At 41.7% G+C, this 16,257-nt stretch overlaps 1 protein-coding gene across 4 annotated transcripts in view; it reads right to left on the reverse strand.

Annotated features, from left to right (window-relative positions):
- GALNT7 (polypeptide N-acetylgalactosaminyltransferase 7) overlaps positions 1 to 16,257 on the reverse strand; it is a 74,426-nt gene that overhangs the window by 56,634 nt on the left and 1,535 nt on the right. The gene's annotated exons all lie outside the window — the stretch shown is intronic.

Here is a 16,257-nt window from a genome sequence, read left to right on the forward strand (position 1 = left end):
TGTTTTGCTGTGAAGTAGACATGATGAATATCAAAACCTATTTCATTGCTTTGCTTTAGAAGCCACATCATGTGTGAGCACAGCCAGGGTCTTTGCATCTTTTAAGACAGCCAGCAAGAATACAATAATATAATCCACAAACTTCTTCAAATGGAGTGCGTTGAACCTGTCTGCTCTCCACTACCCTTCCTGACTTGCACTTAGCTCTGTCCTCTTCACACACTATCTTTTATTTCAACTATGGAAGTCACCATGCTTATGCTGAGACCACAACACCGAGCAGAGGCAGACATGCTGTACCTGGACTTCAGAAACAGACCGCCTTGACACCTACTTTGCTAGTGCAGATGATCCACAGTGGTACCAGCAATCTAAACTTGAAGCTGCCAGACACTAACGTTCAAAACATTAGTCTCAAAGCCGACTTTGGGAACAGACATCCTACTGCTTTCTCTTAACAAGGCACCAAGGGTCAGCCTCCAGCCCTGAACATCTTCCAAGGGACCCACCTGAAAAAGAGTTTTCACGTGACCTTTGTGTCTCCAGCTCAGGTACGCTCTGCTCTGGCTGTCATTTCTGACCACATCTGGAGAAGATGCATTGGAACATCATCCTCCTGCATGCACCAATTCCTTTGCAACTGGACTGTAGCATTCTACCATCTAAATTATTTGGCTTACAGCACACAAAGATAGATGCATGTGGATCCCCCTTGCTTGCAACAAAGGGAAGTCAGCATACTCAGCACCGGGTCTAATCTAACCACAGGATACTCCCACCATCCAAACAGGGCAGCAAGAGGCATTTCTCTGAAGTACTGTAATCTTTTTAACAAATGTTCACTCCTTGTAAACAGTTTTGTTATGAACTCAGAAGTCCTGGCAATTCAGACTCTCCATGTAAATAACCAGAATGGAATTTTAGTTTAAACTTGATCTCAAAACAACAGTGAGCCTTTCCTCAGGTTATACTTGCCCAGTAATCATAGAATGGTTTGGGTTGGAAGGGACCTTAAAGATCATCTAGTTCCAACCCCCCTGCTGCGGGCAGGGACACCCTCCACTAGACCACGTTGCCCAAAGCCCCATCCAACCTGGTCTTAAACACTTCCAGGGAGGGGGCCTCCACAGCTTCTCTGGGCACCCTGTTCCAGTGCCTCACCACTCTAACAGTGAAGAATTTCTTTCTAACATCTAATCTAAATCGACCCTCCTTCAGCTTGAACCCATTACCCCTTGTCCTGTCACTACACTCCCTGATAAACAGTCCCCCACCATCTTTCCTGTAGGCCCCCTTTAGATACTGGTAAGCCGCAATTAGATCTCCCCGGAGCCTTCTCTTCTCCAGGCTGAACAATCCCAACTCTCTCAGCCTGTCCTCATAGGAGAGGTGCTCCAGCCCTCTGATCAGCTTCATGGCCCTCCTTTGGACTCGCTCCAACAGCTCCATGTCTCTCCTGTACTGGGGCCCCCAGAGCTGGACGCGGTACTCCAGGTGGGGTCTCACAAGAGCAGAGTAGAGGGGCAGGATCACCTCCCTCGACCTGCTGGTCACGCCTCTTTTGATGCAGCCCAGGACACGGTTGGCTTTCTGGGCTGCAAGTGCACACTGCTGGCTCATGCTGAGCTTCTCATCAATCAATACCCCCAAGTCCTTCTCCTCGGGGCTGCTTTCAATCCATTCCTCGCCCAGCCTGTGGTTGTGCTTGGGATTGCACTGACCCACGTGCAGGACCTTGCGCTTGGCCTTGTTGAACTTCATGCGGTTCAGATGGGCCCACTTCTCCAGCCTGTCAAGGTCCCTCAAATAATACTGTTCTCAGCTGGAGTGGTTTCCACAGGCACTAAGTATGCATGCTCCTGGTAGGCTTCAAATGGAGCTGCTAATAACCGCATTTATGAAAACTGTCCCCTTCACTTATTGCGTCTAACACAGAAAAGATATTAGCGAAGCTTACTTACAATCTATCCAGTTCATTAAACGGGTGTTTAAATCGGAATACAAGTCACTGAATCAAGACCTGAACATGCTAGCCTTGCACTTTAACTTCTAACAAAGACAATTTTATTAAAGCCTGTCAGAAAACTAATTTCAAAAGCCCTCTGCAGTCCCTGAGAAAGAGAGCCTGTTGTCTGACAGGGCAAAATCTGGCCAGCAGCTGGAGCAGGAAGAGTCAGTAAGGCGGCCGGTTCATACTTATGTCTGGCTGGGGAGAGACAGTGCCTCCCAAGAGGAAGAGCTGCCAAAGAAGAAAGATGTCAGTATTTCGATCTTCTATATGAAAGAGAAGCTACATACACGAGCCATCAAATACCAGAGAAGAATGAACTGACAGATGTACCAGGACAGGATAGTAAACAATATAGACTTGTTTACTGTACATCAAAACAGAATCAGCAAAACAAACCCAAAAATCCACAAGGAAGATACTCTAATCAAAATATTAAAGAAATAAAACCCACTGTGTTTTCCTACCTTTCAATAACCTGCAAAACTATTATATTGAAAATGGTAAGGAAAAGCAACATAGAAGGGCCTTTTCTGTAAGAGACAATGCATTCCCATGGTTGGCAACCAAGCCAATATTATTGCTGTCATTAATCAGGAGTCTTTTGGGATGAGGTGCTTTCTTTTTTAAAAGTTCTTGCACACTAGCGACAACAGCACCACATAAAAGGTATATGCTCTGTTTAAAACCATAATACACAAGTTACCCAAATCAACATTTTCTCAATAGTTTATCACACGATGTAGACTTGGACAAATCTTCTAAGTTAAGATAGAGAAAACCATACTGAACACTGTCCCACTAAACAGTTCCAGTAAACTAAAGTAAACAAAAAATCCCCAACACAAAAACCAACCGGAAAGCCCACTATTTTTTTTCCTCTTAAATTACAATTAAACAGTTCTACAGTTTTAAGTCTCATGGCAAACTAAAATATAGACAGCAATGAAGAGACATCAGTGTGTTCTTTGGTGAAACTGATGGGAATACCCAACTGGATATATAAAAAAAGCCTTGCACCACAAGAACAGCCAAGTAGTAGGACAAGTTAGGCAGAGCAGTTGTGCCGTCTCCCTCCTAGGAGGTTTTCAAGGCCCAACTGAACAAAGCCTCGAGCAGCCTGTCCAACCCCATAGTTGATCTTGTTTTGAACAGGAGTTGGACGAGGGACCTCCTCAGGTCCCTTCCAGCTTGAATTTTGCACAGGATCATAGGATAAAATTTGGACAGCCTTTCTGATTTTATTAAAGCTGGAGTTTTTCCACTTTGCATTTAACTCAGTCCAATTAAAAAAAAGCTTACAAATAAGCTACTATTCAGCTTTCCATTTTTCATAATTTCAACAGAACATGAATAACAGAAACTCTGTGCATCTCTCTACTAAAGAGCAGCTGAAAGCCACAAGTAATAAAAGTCACTTCAGACATAATATTTTACCTGGAAACAGCATATTTTCCTTTTATTTAGCATGGCATTTCCAGTTCAATAGATTTTGACAGTATGACACAACTGTAGATTTGTAAAGGAAGTTAGATTTATATAAAATGTGGCAAAAAAAAAAAATTGCTTGCCTACTCTTCCCACTGAGCAAGGGGACTCAAGTCTGACTTCCCTGTTTTATTTAAAAAGCAAAGTTTGGAAGACTTCTGAATGTCAATACTATGATACATTACATTGACATTTATCTTCTCAAGATTGCAGATATACAGCAAAACCTGACGGTGATATTTTTCATCTCTGCTGCAAGGTAAGCTGTGGAATACCAGGAATATGAATACAAGATGCACCTAGCTCTTGCAGAACAAATTAATGAAAACTATTTTTTTTTTAGCTGCTGCAGACAAGCTGCCTTTACATTTTTGTTTTTGCCAATTTGTTGTGGACTTAAACCTCCATCTGATAGATGCTGGACGTTTGGTGATTTTTCAAGCTGCTGTTCCAGAGTAGGATGTATACATTTCTACAATCAGTTTATATCTCCGCTATGCATTTTTGTCCTGCCTGTGCACCGACATAAGCACCTTTACAGCCACATGCTGAGCTGAATCAAGGACTTCCTGAAGCAAGCTGTGCAGGCAAGCCAAACAAATTTGGCATCCATAAGCAGGGTGAACACCAGTGCCGAGCTAGTTTGAAACAGGAGTGTGGCAGAAAAAAACAAAAACCCCAAAACATACGGCTGGAAGCAAGGGATAGCTGAAAAACAGAGGAGAGTGCTGTAGTAGCAACACATACAGAACACAGCTGCCTCCCCAGGGCATTTAAACCCATTACCTGTGCATACGCACAAGGCATACGCATGAGAGAAAAGGGCCATGCTCTCCTCCAGTGATTTCTAGCCCAGCTCAGAGCCCTCCTCTGGACCTCTGCAGGGCATTGGGGAGAACAAGTACCTGCAGGCTGGTGGGAGAGCAGCTCAACACCCAAGAGAGGGGTCAAGAGAGACTCTCCTGAGAGACTCAAGAGAGGGTTTGCTTCCTTCGTACCTTTAAAACAAAAGCACACAACTAAATAAAAAAAAACCAGCCAACAAAAAACCCAACCCAGAGTGCCCCTCTCTAAACCTTTCTTCTCCCTTGGAGGAGACCCACTCTCTGTGCTGAGGAAGCGGAGGCATGAAGGCAGCACACACACGTCTCTACTAAATTTAGGGCCAAACACTCATGGTGCGCTAACAGCATCAGAAAAAACTCTGCAGACTTGCCCAGTGGTGTGGTTTCCTGAGTCACCACAGCCAGACCCCATCTCAGAAATGTGTTCCTATGGAGGGAAAGGCTGTCGCAGTAACACAGCCTGGCCCGGGCAGTGGCTGCTGCTCCCCTTCCCACGGCACCCAGGGCTGCTCTTCCAGCGTTTCCTGCGGCAAGTGTTAATGGCAGCGTGGGAACACGGTTATGCTCTAAACAAAAGCACATTTCTGTTAGAAATTCTTAGCGGTATGAACCTCCCTTTCTTCTTCTAAACCAAAGCTACAAAAAGATTATTTTCCCTCTTATTGCAGAATTAAGGAAACAGCTGCATGTTCTTAAATTCTGGGAGGAGAGGGAAGACGTGCACAACCAGCAACCCTGCACTAGGTGAGGGCACTTCTCCCTTTTCAGGAAAGCTGCAAGCCTCAATAGACTTCTCATTAGAAATACATAAAAATGGTGACTTTTCACAGCATGGTGATTTGAATACGTATTTCCAGATCTCCAGTCCTACCCTGTCCTTAGAAAATGCACCCAAAATGTCAGGCAGAACTCCCTCCCACTATTTTCTCACTCTTGTATCCAATCTTTTACGCCACTACAGCTAGACAAGAAAGGGTATTAGGGAATGTGCCAGTCTAGTGCCGGCCACATTTCTTCAGTCTACAGGCAAAATAAATCAAAACAAGTAAAGAAACAGAAACATTAAAAGCAAAAATGTATGAAGGGAAAGGAACACCACAGAGGTTAACATGCATTGGGATAAAACCAGCACTAGTTATAAAACATTAGAGTTGCCATAACTGGTCTTTTTCATATGGTTTAAAGTTTCTTTGAGTCCTATAGCTGATACAGTACAAAAACAGTTAAGCAACATTAAGGTCTGAAAAAACTAACAAATGCATGTGGGGGAGAAAAATGGACTTCCTACAGGAAAGTTGTTGGGGTTTGGTGTTAGACTATGAATAGATCTCCTAAATATACATTGCTGGAAGGCTTCCATTTGTAAAGCCAAAGTGACTTACAAAAGTCAGCTACATGCAACTACATACAGGAATATTTAATGGATTCAGCTATAAGACACTGATTCTGTATCTGAAACCTTAACTTCCTCATATGTAAAACTGGGCTTAAAAATAAATGCCCATGCATTTTAGTAAATACGTAAAAAGTATATTGCTCTGGACTTAGGAAATCTCAGGTTTGAGAATGAAAAAATGAAGATGATAAAATATACTTATTTCTGATATGCAAAAGTGTTCTCACCAATGAGTATTTCAGGGCATCAGAGTCAAGATTATTCAGTTAAGCCATTAAAATATATTTCTAAAGCATCGACCTAAAAAGGATAATGAATTCTGTTTGCAACATTATGCCTTTGGTAACATTAAGTAGTACATTATGGTTGTTAGATAAACCAAATTAATAGATTAGTAGTTCTGCCTGTTTCTTCAAAATTAACAGCCGTGAACCATTCCTGAAAATTAGGATTGTTGGGATTAGACTGCAAACTGTATTTTGACAAGTTATCAGTACAGGCTAAATTCTTACAAATATCGTGCAAGATAAAACCTGTTCAAAAACCTGTTCAAGCTGCCTCTCCTTTGCAGCAACGCTAACTGGCCAAGTCTATCAGTGAAAACTTTGGTGCTTAATGTTTAAGGCTGTGAAGACTTCTTTAATCGTAGACATGAATTGTAGAGTTTAAAGTGAAACAGTTTTTATTCCCATAAAAACCTTAGCATTTTATACCCTGTGACAAACCTGTTAGAAGATAGATTGCCCAAGCTATTACAGAGAATAAAGTCAAGAAAAGCAGTCTGATCATTTATCTTTCCTCCTTACTCCCAGATATCCATATCACTTAATACCTTACTGCAATGCAAGAAAACTCTTAAGCTGTTGAACAGTGGATCGTGAGAATAAGCCTAATTAACTCCCCAAATTCCCACAGAGAATGATCAAGGAAAAAAAAATTCACCAGGAAAAAGAAGAAATAAGGTATTCATTCTTCAGCTGAGGATGGGATTGGAGTAAGAACCCAAAATAACAAAGATCAGTGCACCTCATTACACTAACATGGACCTGTGCTGGCTGCAGTCAATCAATGATCACCACCAAGCCTCCTTGTAAGGATCCAATCATACCTTCATCACCCAACGCAAACATACAGGACTGTTTAAAAAATTAAAAAAAATAAAATCTTACTGTTTTCAGTAAACATTAAAATGATGTTAAAATCTGAAAATCTGTCTCTCGCATGCCTTACTACAAGCCCAGCAGCTTCTGTGTTCTCAGCTTAACAGCAAAAACCTAACTAGGTACCTCTGATTACCTGCAGTCCCTGTGCGCATTTCACCACACACATACATGCAAGTCAACTTGGGTTTAGAAATTATGCACCCCTGGGAAATATCGCCAAAACAAACACCTCCCAAAGAGGCACGAGGCGTCTCTCAACCATAAGATCTAGACATATGGGAATCAGAGAAAGGGGACGCAGGACAGATGAAGTGTACTCAAGGACAGCCGATTTCAAAGAATTCTAATTATTTTTAAAGTAGGCCAACCCCCAGGACATATCCATTTCATCCAGAAAAATTAATCCAGCCTGCTCCCTGCCATCCTCTTTTTCCCAAGGCCCCTCAGGCATACACAAAGATTAAAGGCTACATGAACTATCCTGGCAGTCTGCTCCCTTTTATCACAACAGCTTGACAACTCCCCTGTCATCATCAGCCTTGGTATAAGATAATAACAGGAGCAAAACTTGTTAACTCCCCGAGAGCTGACTGACGTGACTGTTCATGGAAAAGGTAAGTCTGCTCTCTAATACAGTGACTCTGTATCTTAGAGAGATTCCTCCCTTCTGGCTCTCTACGTGAAATAACAGCGATGGTATTGACACTTTGGATACCTACCCACTGCTCCGTATATGAGCAGTCAAGGGTCTCATACACTACCAAAGCTGTAACTTTGGCACCAGAGTAACTGTTTGCCCCAGGTTTGACATCAAGGTCTTCTCCCAGTCTTGATTCTGGTGCCATGAGTAGCTGCTCTCCTTGTGGATGTTTTTTCTGCTGGTGACCCTGAAGGAGGAGCTCATGCCTGGACCTGCTCAAAGAGCTTGACGGCCTCACTGTCAACGTGAGGGTTTGGCTTTCCTTAGCCCAACCTTTCTTGTACTGTTTACATATCTAAAAAATAAGCAAGCGTTCAAGACAAATATTTTAGATTGGTATTGGAAAACACAGAGAGGGACAGAAGACATGAAGAGTCTTCAGCTTTTGAACACCGAGATCACACAAATGCATCCCAGAAACTAATCTGCAGTCTTACTTCAGACAACCAGGGCTGGAATACCTCCACAGAGAGTACTCAAGACCGCTTTACACACTCAGTAAATCTCACGCCCTAAGAGTACCTTACATTGAGTGAAATATGAGCATTTGGGACTGAGGATCTCCAAAAAAATGATACAAGAGGCAGCAGGAGATTCTTCTCCCTCAGTGGCAGGGGCTGAGGCATGGGAAACCCACGCACCATCCTTCTGGACTTGAGAGCTGCTGGCTAAGAACTCTCTGATCCGAGGCAGGTGATACACTTAGACAACTACAGAAAGTTCATATTCCATCCAAAGAAGCACACAACAAAAAACCCACCTCCCACCCTTTTCCACCTCTGCAGATTACCGAGATATTGTTTTTAAGGTAATCACGAGTGAAAGTCCTGGTTCTGTGCAGTAAGAACATATTTCACAGAGGGGAGGGAAATAAGGGTGGGAAACGTGGAAAAGGTCAGAAAAAACCCCAACGTATTTCGTAGCTGCTGTTCAAAGTTTCTCTGAGGCATTGACACATGCATGGCTTATAAAAGACATATATTACAAGCCTTGAAGAGCTGCCTTCAAGGCCTCATTAAGTGAGAGTGTAGCAAATCTTGTTTCAAGACTAAAGCATGCAGAGAACAATTCACTTTCTCTGAAGAACATGTTATCTCAACATTGTCTGTCTTGGTCTTCTTCCCTTGATAGGAAGAATAGAAAACTCGTGACATTACCATCCCAGACGCTTTTAAGAGGTAGCTTGGTTACTTTTTTTGGTTTGGCTTCAAAATGTTGTTACAAACGAGGCATTTTCTACAGCCAACTTAAAACAATAAATACCTCTTTCTTTCACATATCTAGAATTCTTATTAACTAGCTCAAAACAAAGACATTGCTTAAATATCTCAAATCTATAAAGGCAGGAATTGAGAAATAAAATGCAATGCTTCGGCCCTATTGAAATGCTATTCCTTTGGTTTTTTTAGTCATCCGTAAAAGGGAAATCTTTTACTACAGCTTAAAACCAAAACAAATTTTAATCCCCTAGTTGTGGAAAAAAGGTTCAAATATGAAAAAGCCTATACTCAATTTCATTAAAAATCTTGTATTTTTTCTAAAGCACACTATTTAACATAATACTTTCTGCCTTATTAAAAAAATCAACTCTATTCACTCAAGTCAGAACAGTTCTTGCTGAGCCATTTTCACTGCCAATTTTTTAAAAGACAACAAACTAAGCAAGAAACTTTGTGGGCTAAGCACCATCTGCTTATGCTTTAATTTCATTAACAGTTATATTTTGGGACCTTCAACTGTAAAGAAAGTTTTCCAAATGTAAACAGCATGCAAACCGGTATACTGTTTTTACCTTATACCTTCCTACAATTCTCTCCTGCTGCTCAGGGGTTTACTGCACATCAGTGCCAACTGCTGCTATTTGCAACTGAACGTTCCACAAGGAAATCAAAGGAAAGTAAGCTGTAGCTTAGGAAAGCCAGAGCAATACTAAAAAACATTAGTGGAGTCAGCGAATAGAGTGAAGGACTCAAAACGACATAGCAAGAGAGAAATTTAAAAGAAACACAAACCACCATTGAGCAACAAACAATTAGTTTATTATAATAGGAACAAAAAAAGATAATATGTTCTGCAAGTTGCAAGAAAGCATGCTTATGTATGGAGAAGCAGGTTTAACTCCTGCTTAATACAATCATTTTTTAAGCATCATCTCTTCGTTGCAAAAAGTAGCCATTTTTGTTTTAGGAATTATGTATGTATGTTGCCTGCTAAGAATAATATTTTTATTCCCACATAAGAAGTCAATGGGTTTTCAGAAGATAGGAATTCTGTGCTATAAAATGCATCCCTAAGAAAGCACCAACCTATTTAAAAAACAGCTTGCACTAAGCAAAGATTTTGTTTTTTCAGACTACCCATTCAAATGATATTCCAATGAGTAAGCAAACATTTCAAAACTGTTCAATCCCAAGCAAGGGGAACACAATAAGGATGTTCATTTGAAAAACAAAGGTAGAATACAAGTAGTAGCCTTCTCTATATCTTTTTACAATTATTAACAACAAAACACCCCTTTTCCACAAAAGTGCATACTTTCCCAGCAAGCTCCTTCAAGGAAGAGGTTACAATTAAACTGATAAACCCCAATCTAGAAATCTGCTATAAAGCACAACCTTAACCTTTGGTTTAAGTTTACAGTAATCTACCCAGTTTAATTCTCCCCCCCCCCCCCAATTATTAGGTGAAAGGCCAGAATACCCCCAAATCCAAGCCTAAACAGTACCACAGGTTGCAAAGACATGCACGCTGCTGGCTGCTCATTGCTCCCCTTTGTTGGGCCATTCTGGCAACATCTGCCTTACCGAACACCTTACCTAGGCATTCCTATCAGTCCTGGGGGCGGGGGGGGAACCTCACCCACCAAAACAGCGGCTAAATCTAGAGCACTGTGGCAGATTCAAACAAGTAAATTCCCTTTAATTCACAAAAAGATTAAAGAAAACTGATGGAGGAGGCAGCCTTTAAGGCAGCATCTTGCTATTTTTAAACTAATCGTTCACAGTAGATGTTTGTTTTCCATACTTAGGGAGGAAATCTAGTAATTAAATGTAACCGTTACCAGACTTGAAATCCTTCTCTCAGATTATATGGCCTAGTTTCTGTAAAAAGCATCCCCCCACCTCTCTCCCCCCCCAAGGTAGAAGTCAAACCTATTAATGTAACAGCTTATCCTGCCCTATTTCCACTTGGCAGTCTCCCGTAATGCTGATTTAATATCTGACAAAAATAGGACAAAGATACTGTCATTTTTCATTAGGGAACGTCAGCTCAGTACAAGCAATTTTAACTCTGCTGAGCTTGGCTTAGGGAAGGTGCATGCTGCTCAGCCGTGGGGCGGAAAACCCACGTACATACTTCTGGACACGACATGCCTTCTCTCAAGGCTGCCATCCCGATGACCCATTGGACCTTTTCTAATAACTAAATTTACTAGCACCAGATTTTCTACTACTTCAGCTTCACCATCATCTCTTAATTCACCACCTTTAAAATAGAAAGTTAACTATTACCTAGATTTTTATTTTAAAAGGGATTTTAGTACATGCTATTTTTAATGCCCCACTGTTTGGCCACTAAACAGCATGAATTACCACTTCTGGTTTTGGGGTTTTTTTAAACAAATGACAAGCCACCTAACCTATTGTGTTGATCCTTCCTGATTTCTGTTGCCTCTGGTTTCTCCGTTAATAATTTTACCTGTTCAGTTCTCTAACTGGACACAATTATTAAGTTTTTTGCTGCATAATCTCATCTAAGAGAGTAGAGCCACCTTTCATCCCATGGTGGGGATCCTGCCAAAGATTCCCTGGTTCCTTCTCCTGCAATGGGATTCCTAAAAAGAAAACACCAGCCTTAACTTAAGATCTTTGATTTTTCAGGTATTACCACAAATGGTAACACTTGGGGCTAGAATAGGACAAAGTGAATCTTGTCACATATATATAAAATGGTGTGAAACTGCTCTCTCTAGAGGAGTAGACCTTTACATAATTAATAGCCTTCAGATAATAATGAGTTACTTACCTAAATCATTAGAAGGGGTCTTATTGACAAAAGAGTTCAAGAAAGTTTAAATACAATCTATGTATGTAGACAGAAACTGTAGGAATTATGTGGGGTTTTTTTCCCATTTCTTCACATTATTCAGGAAACCACTTTGTGGTCATTTATTCTGCAACATAACTGGAAGCATTTGTCAAAAGATTTCACTTTTAGTATGATAGGGATTGGGGTTTTTACACTCTCCCAAGGGTGACAGATTTTTGCAAGCTTTTTCAAAGCCAATTTAGATGAAAGCACACATTAAAAAAAATTAGCATTTAATATCTCAAAACATTTTGCCTACTACTGTTGCTAGCAACACTAAAGATTACTGTAATAAACAGAGGAGAAAAAGAAAGTGATCCTTACTTCTTAGAACAGCAATACTTGGGCTATAGCAAGCTGCTGCCCCGCACAAGATTTCAAGCACAACTTGTTGAACACGAAAAATTTGTCAAGGTGCTCATTTCTGCTGAGTGTCACACAAGAAGTAGTGACTTATTATGGCTTTGATTCTAGAAGGTGTGCCTACGTCTAGTCCTGCACCTGTAGGGAGCTTTTCACACCCAGATGATGAATGAGTGCATTGAGCTTTCAGGTAATGCCAGAGTGGCAGAGCTGATGTGGCACTCCTTGTGTGAGATCTCACCCACTTAGAGAAAGGGAAACTAAAAAAATGACTGAGGTATAGATAACTATGCAAAGCAATTAGAGAGAGATTATTTTGCTATTTGATCACCTGTCTACCACAACGCATCACATTTTTACCAAACTCAAGACAACTTGAACCCCTTCACTATTGAACACCACTCTTCCTGTTACATCAGATTTGTCATCTTATTCCAATTCCCGCCTTTCCTCCAGTAATAATATCAACTTCAAATTCCCGTGTCTTGGTTTCTCTCCTAAGCACATTTGCTGTTACTCAGTAAGGGAAAGTGGAGAATTTCCACTGAGACTTCCACTGTAAAGAATCTAATTTAAACCACAATAACACTTCAAGTTCAGTCTGCAACTTGTCATTAAGTCCTCAGTGACAATCCAGCCACGGCATACAGGATATTAGCAGTCCTTAAAGTGGGGGAGAAGGGGTGTCACCAGAAAGCTCAGAAAATGTCCATTCAGCTTTTGTTTCTTTTTTTCTAACTCCTCCACCTCCACATCATAAATTCTCCACCTTCTAGTGGCCGCATGGGAATTGTAATGTTTAAACTTGGTGGTTGGTGAGGGCCCACAGCCCTGGCTGCAAGCCCATCATCTGGTTTCCTGAACCAGAGGGACATGCCAGAATCGCCACCTGCACCAGGGCCCTGGGCAGAGCCCCCCTTCCTGATCCGAGGGCAATCGCTCTTCCCTCGCTACGGCACGGCTGCCGTGACATCTGGCAGCAAGGACAGCTAACATCCTGGTGGGGGGAGGATGGTATAAATGTCTAAGGGTGGGAGACTGTGACCTCAGAAGCTCCTGTTATAGAGGACAGAAAGTACACCTGGTGTTGGAGATGCGTGTGCTTTCAGGGGTGCTAGGAGGAAAGGAACAGTTGTCCAATTACTTAAGCACACAAAATAAGCCTTGGGAACCCAGTCCAGAAAGCCTAGGAACTGTTGCTGATAAACAAATACTCCCTAAACAAGAGCCTATTAAGAACACTTCACTTCCAGACATGGAAAATTAATTGCAAGGCAAGTTAACAGCAGCCCATCGGTGGCTCAGGTGCGGTGGTCATGGGCTGGCTAAGGTTGGGAAATACCGCAAGTATTGTAATGCTTCAAATCTGAAGCACCAGGTTCCCAGATAGGAGGCTAGGCAGCCTGTGCCAAGATTTCACAAAGTTCTCCTCACTGCACGCGAGAGGACGGCAGAGCAGGAAATTTATTTTGTGGGTTTTGCAATCTCACCGCCACATTTCTGACCCGTGCAAAGTCAGCCGTGCGCTACCAGCAAATCTTTTACTACCCTCCCAGGCTCCCGAAGGGGATAAATAACACGCTGCACACTCTTTCTTACTTACTTTTCTTCATATGGACAAATGAATAGGGTCATTCTATCAGCTTCTTGGAGCGTTCCAGTGAAGATTAGAGGAAGTGTGGGACCACCGATCATACTGCTATCATATAGAGCATGAGCACGGGAGGTTGTACTTTGAGCTTTGCCTCAGGTAGGCTAAACAGGTATTTCAAAAAAAACCCAACCAAAACCACTGACCTCAATTACACATAACTTAAAGCTTCCGAGTACTAATTTGGTCACTTTAATATTTTGTAATTGGTCAGATTCGGAGAGTTAAAGTTGACCTATACTACATTTACTTCTCCAAATATGCTGTTTTCAACTTTTCAGTAATGAATCTTTCTTTACCGTTTCAGCCCATTTGTTCTGCCTGCTGTACTACCCACTCCTTGATGACACGAGCTTTTAAGGCTGTACCTCTGAGGCTGATCATTAGCGACACATCTCGCTTGAGACCTATGAGTAGTATAGCTGGGATCCCTACAGCAATCTTCTTAGGATGAGTAGCCTCAATCATTTCCTGCTAGCTCCAAAACCCGTGATCCCTTGATCCAGAAGCGCAAAAAGTATCAGAAAACATCAAAAAGACCCCACAACATGCATATAATCATCAAATCAAAGATTCTGCTTTATCGTTTCTCACAGCCATAAACAAGAATGTGTGTGCCCCTGCCTAAATCTTCGGTACCCTCGTAATGCTTGCTGTCACATAGCAGGTGTCCTTACTTACAGAAGCAGATACGCTTTTAAATACACTGAGGACAAACCTTAATATATTTTTGTTGTTTCTACTTGGTTTAAATTGGAAACCAAAAGCTCTTCAGGATAAGGATTATTTTATTCTGTTGGGATATTTCTGACAATGCAGATAAATACTTAACCTCTCCCTCTGAATCCTGCAAACACTTTTTCCTCAAATGGTGTCCTGCAGAAACAGTTCTACGGTTGGGTTACCTGGAGAAGGGCCTGGTCTCCCCAACTTCTGAATATGTTTTCAGTGAACACGTACATCTGTGGTAGTCTTCGATCAGAAAGAAAGGTCTTGTCTCCAACTGTCTATATTACTGTTACTACCTCTGTGTTCTCTCATTTCCTTTCTAAACAGCCACTGCTCCGCTTTCACTTTTTCTTTGAAAATTGTCTGTACATTAATCACCTTCCCGCTGTGAAACCTTTTAAATCAGTAGAAAAAATGTAACAAAATATTTGAAGGGAGAATATACTTTTTTTTTTTTTTTAAAAGGTACATTGTTACAACACTACTACAAGATCTTCCGTATTATCTATGCTTGTCTACTGCTACAAGCAGGAAAAGACTCAAGGTTATAAACATAAAAAGAACAACATAGCAGAACTTTTCATTTTTGCTTCTTTAATGCCTTGGTGTTAATAAAAAGTGCCCAGGGTTACCGTGCAGAGAGGAAAAGGGCACTGCCTTAGGTTAGCTATAAAAAGTCAGATTCTATTGTAAGCTGGTACTGTCTGAGGAGGAATTTTACATTTGTTGGCTAGAGCTTTCAGTGCAAGCAAAGGGAGGAGGATGTTGTAAGGGAAGAATAATTATTCTGTTATCTTCAGCTTAACAAACTTTCTGGCAGCTAACAAAAGAGCAAACACACATTTGTATGACTGAACAAAGTGCACGCCAGTGCGTTTCAGAGCAGCAGTTACGATTAAACTCCTAGTTCCAACATGCCGAAACCATACCGACGCACAGTCTGTTTCCAGGCATTGCAGGGAGCATACCCCGAGATACAAGCCCACCTCAGGGGGTCAGCGTTGTCTCGCCTAGCAGGATGCAGGATACGCCAGCCCTAAACTTTGGATGTATTCCTGGGTGCTGGCAGCTCCCCCCCGTAATATGCCAGAGCATTGCTAGTAGCGAGCCTGCTCACTGCTGTTTAACTAGTATTCATCATCTGAGCAGCTTCTGAGGAGGAAAGCAGTCCAAACCAAAACACGGATTTAGCACTAACGATACCATTTTCCAGAAAACGATGAAGAAGCATGTGTTACCCACTCTCATATATATCACGGCAGTAAGTAAATAGCTGATCTAGCTAATGAACCAGATACTCTGTTTAGATTTCATCTTTGACAGTGTTTACTTAATATAATGATATTTGTTCCCAACAAAAACTGAATTATTTCCTGAGGTGGCTGTCACAGATATTTCTTCCTCCAGTCAAGGCAGGGGCAATCAAGACAGAATGCTTCTTCAGTGGGGGCCGGACTGTAAAACCTCTTCCGACTCCTTTATTGCCACGTGCACCAGCTAGAAACCATTTCCGAATCAGACCTCATATGTGAATGGAGGTGGATGCAAGGGTTCGGCTCAGAAGTACCCAAGTGAAAGCCTTCTGGCTTGTGAGAAAGGACAGTATGATTCACTACAGCACCTGCATGAATTGGTACAGCACGCACACTGTAGAACTGCAGTACTTCAGTTGTCACCCCAGAATAATCGTCTGAAGATGGTCACTGCCCTACACAGCAACACAACTGTAACTACTTTTTTTTTTTTCCTCCAGAGGATGTCACTTTACAGGTCTGTTATCCTTTCCTAAGCAGGAAAAGCAATTTGACTGGTTTTGACGTGAAAT

The sequence above is a fragment of the Grus americana genome, chromosome 4 (genome assembly GCF_028858705.1).
Source record: "Grus americana isolate bGruAme1 chromosome 4, bGruAme1.mat, whole genome shotgun sequence".
Taxonomy (NCBI): domain Eukaryota; kingdom Metazoa; phylum Chordata; class Aves; order Gruiformes; family Gruidae; genus Grus; species Grus americana.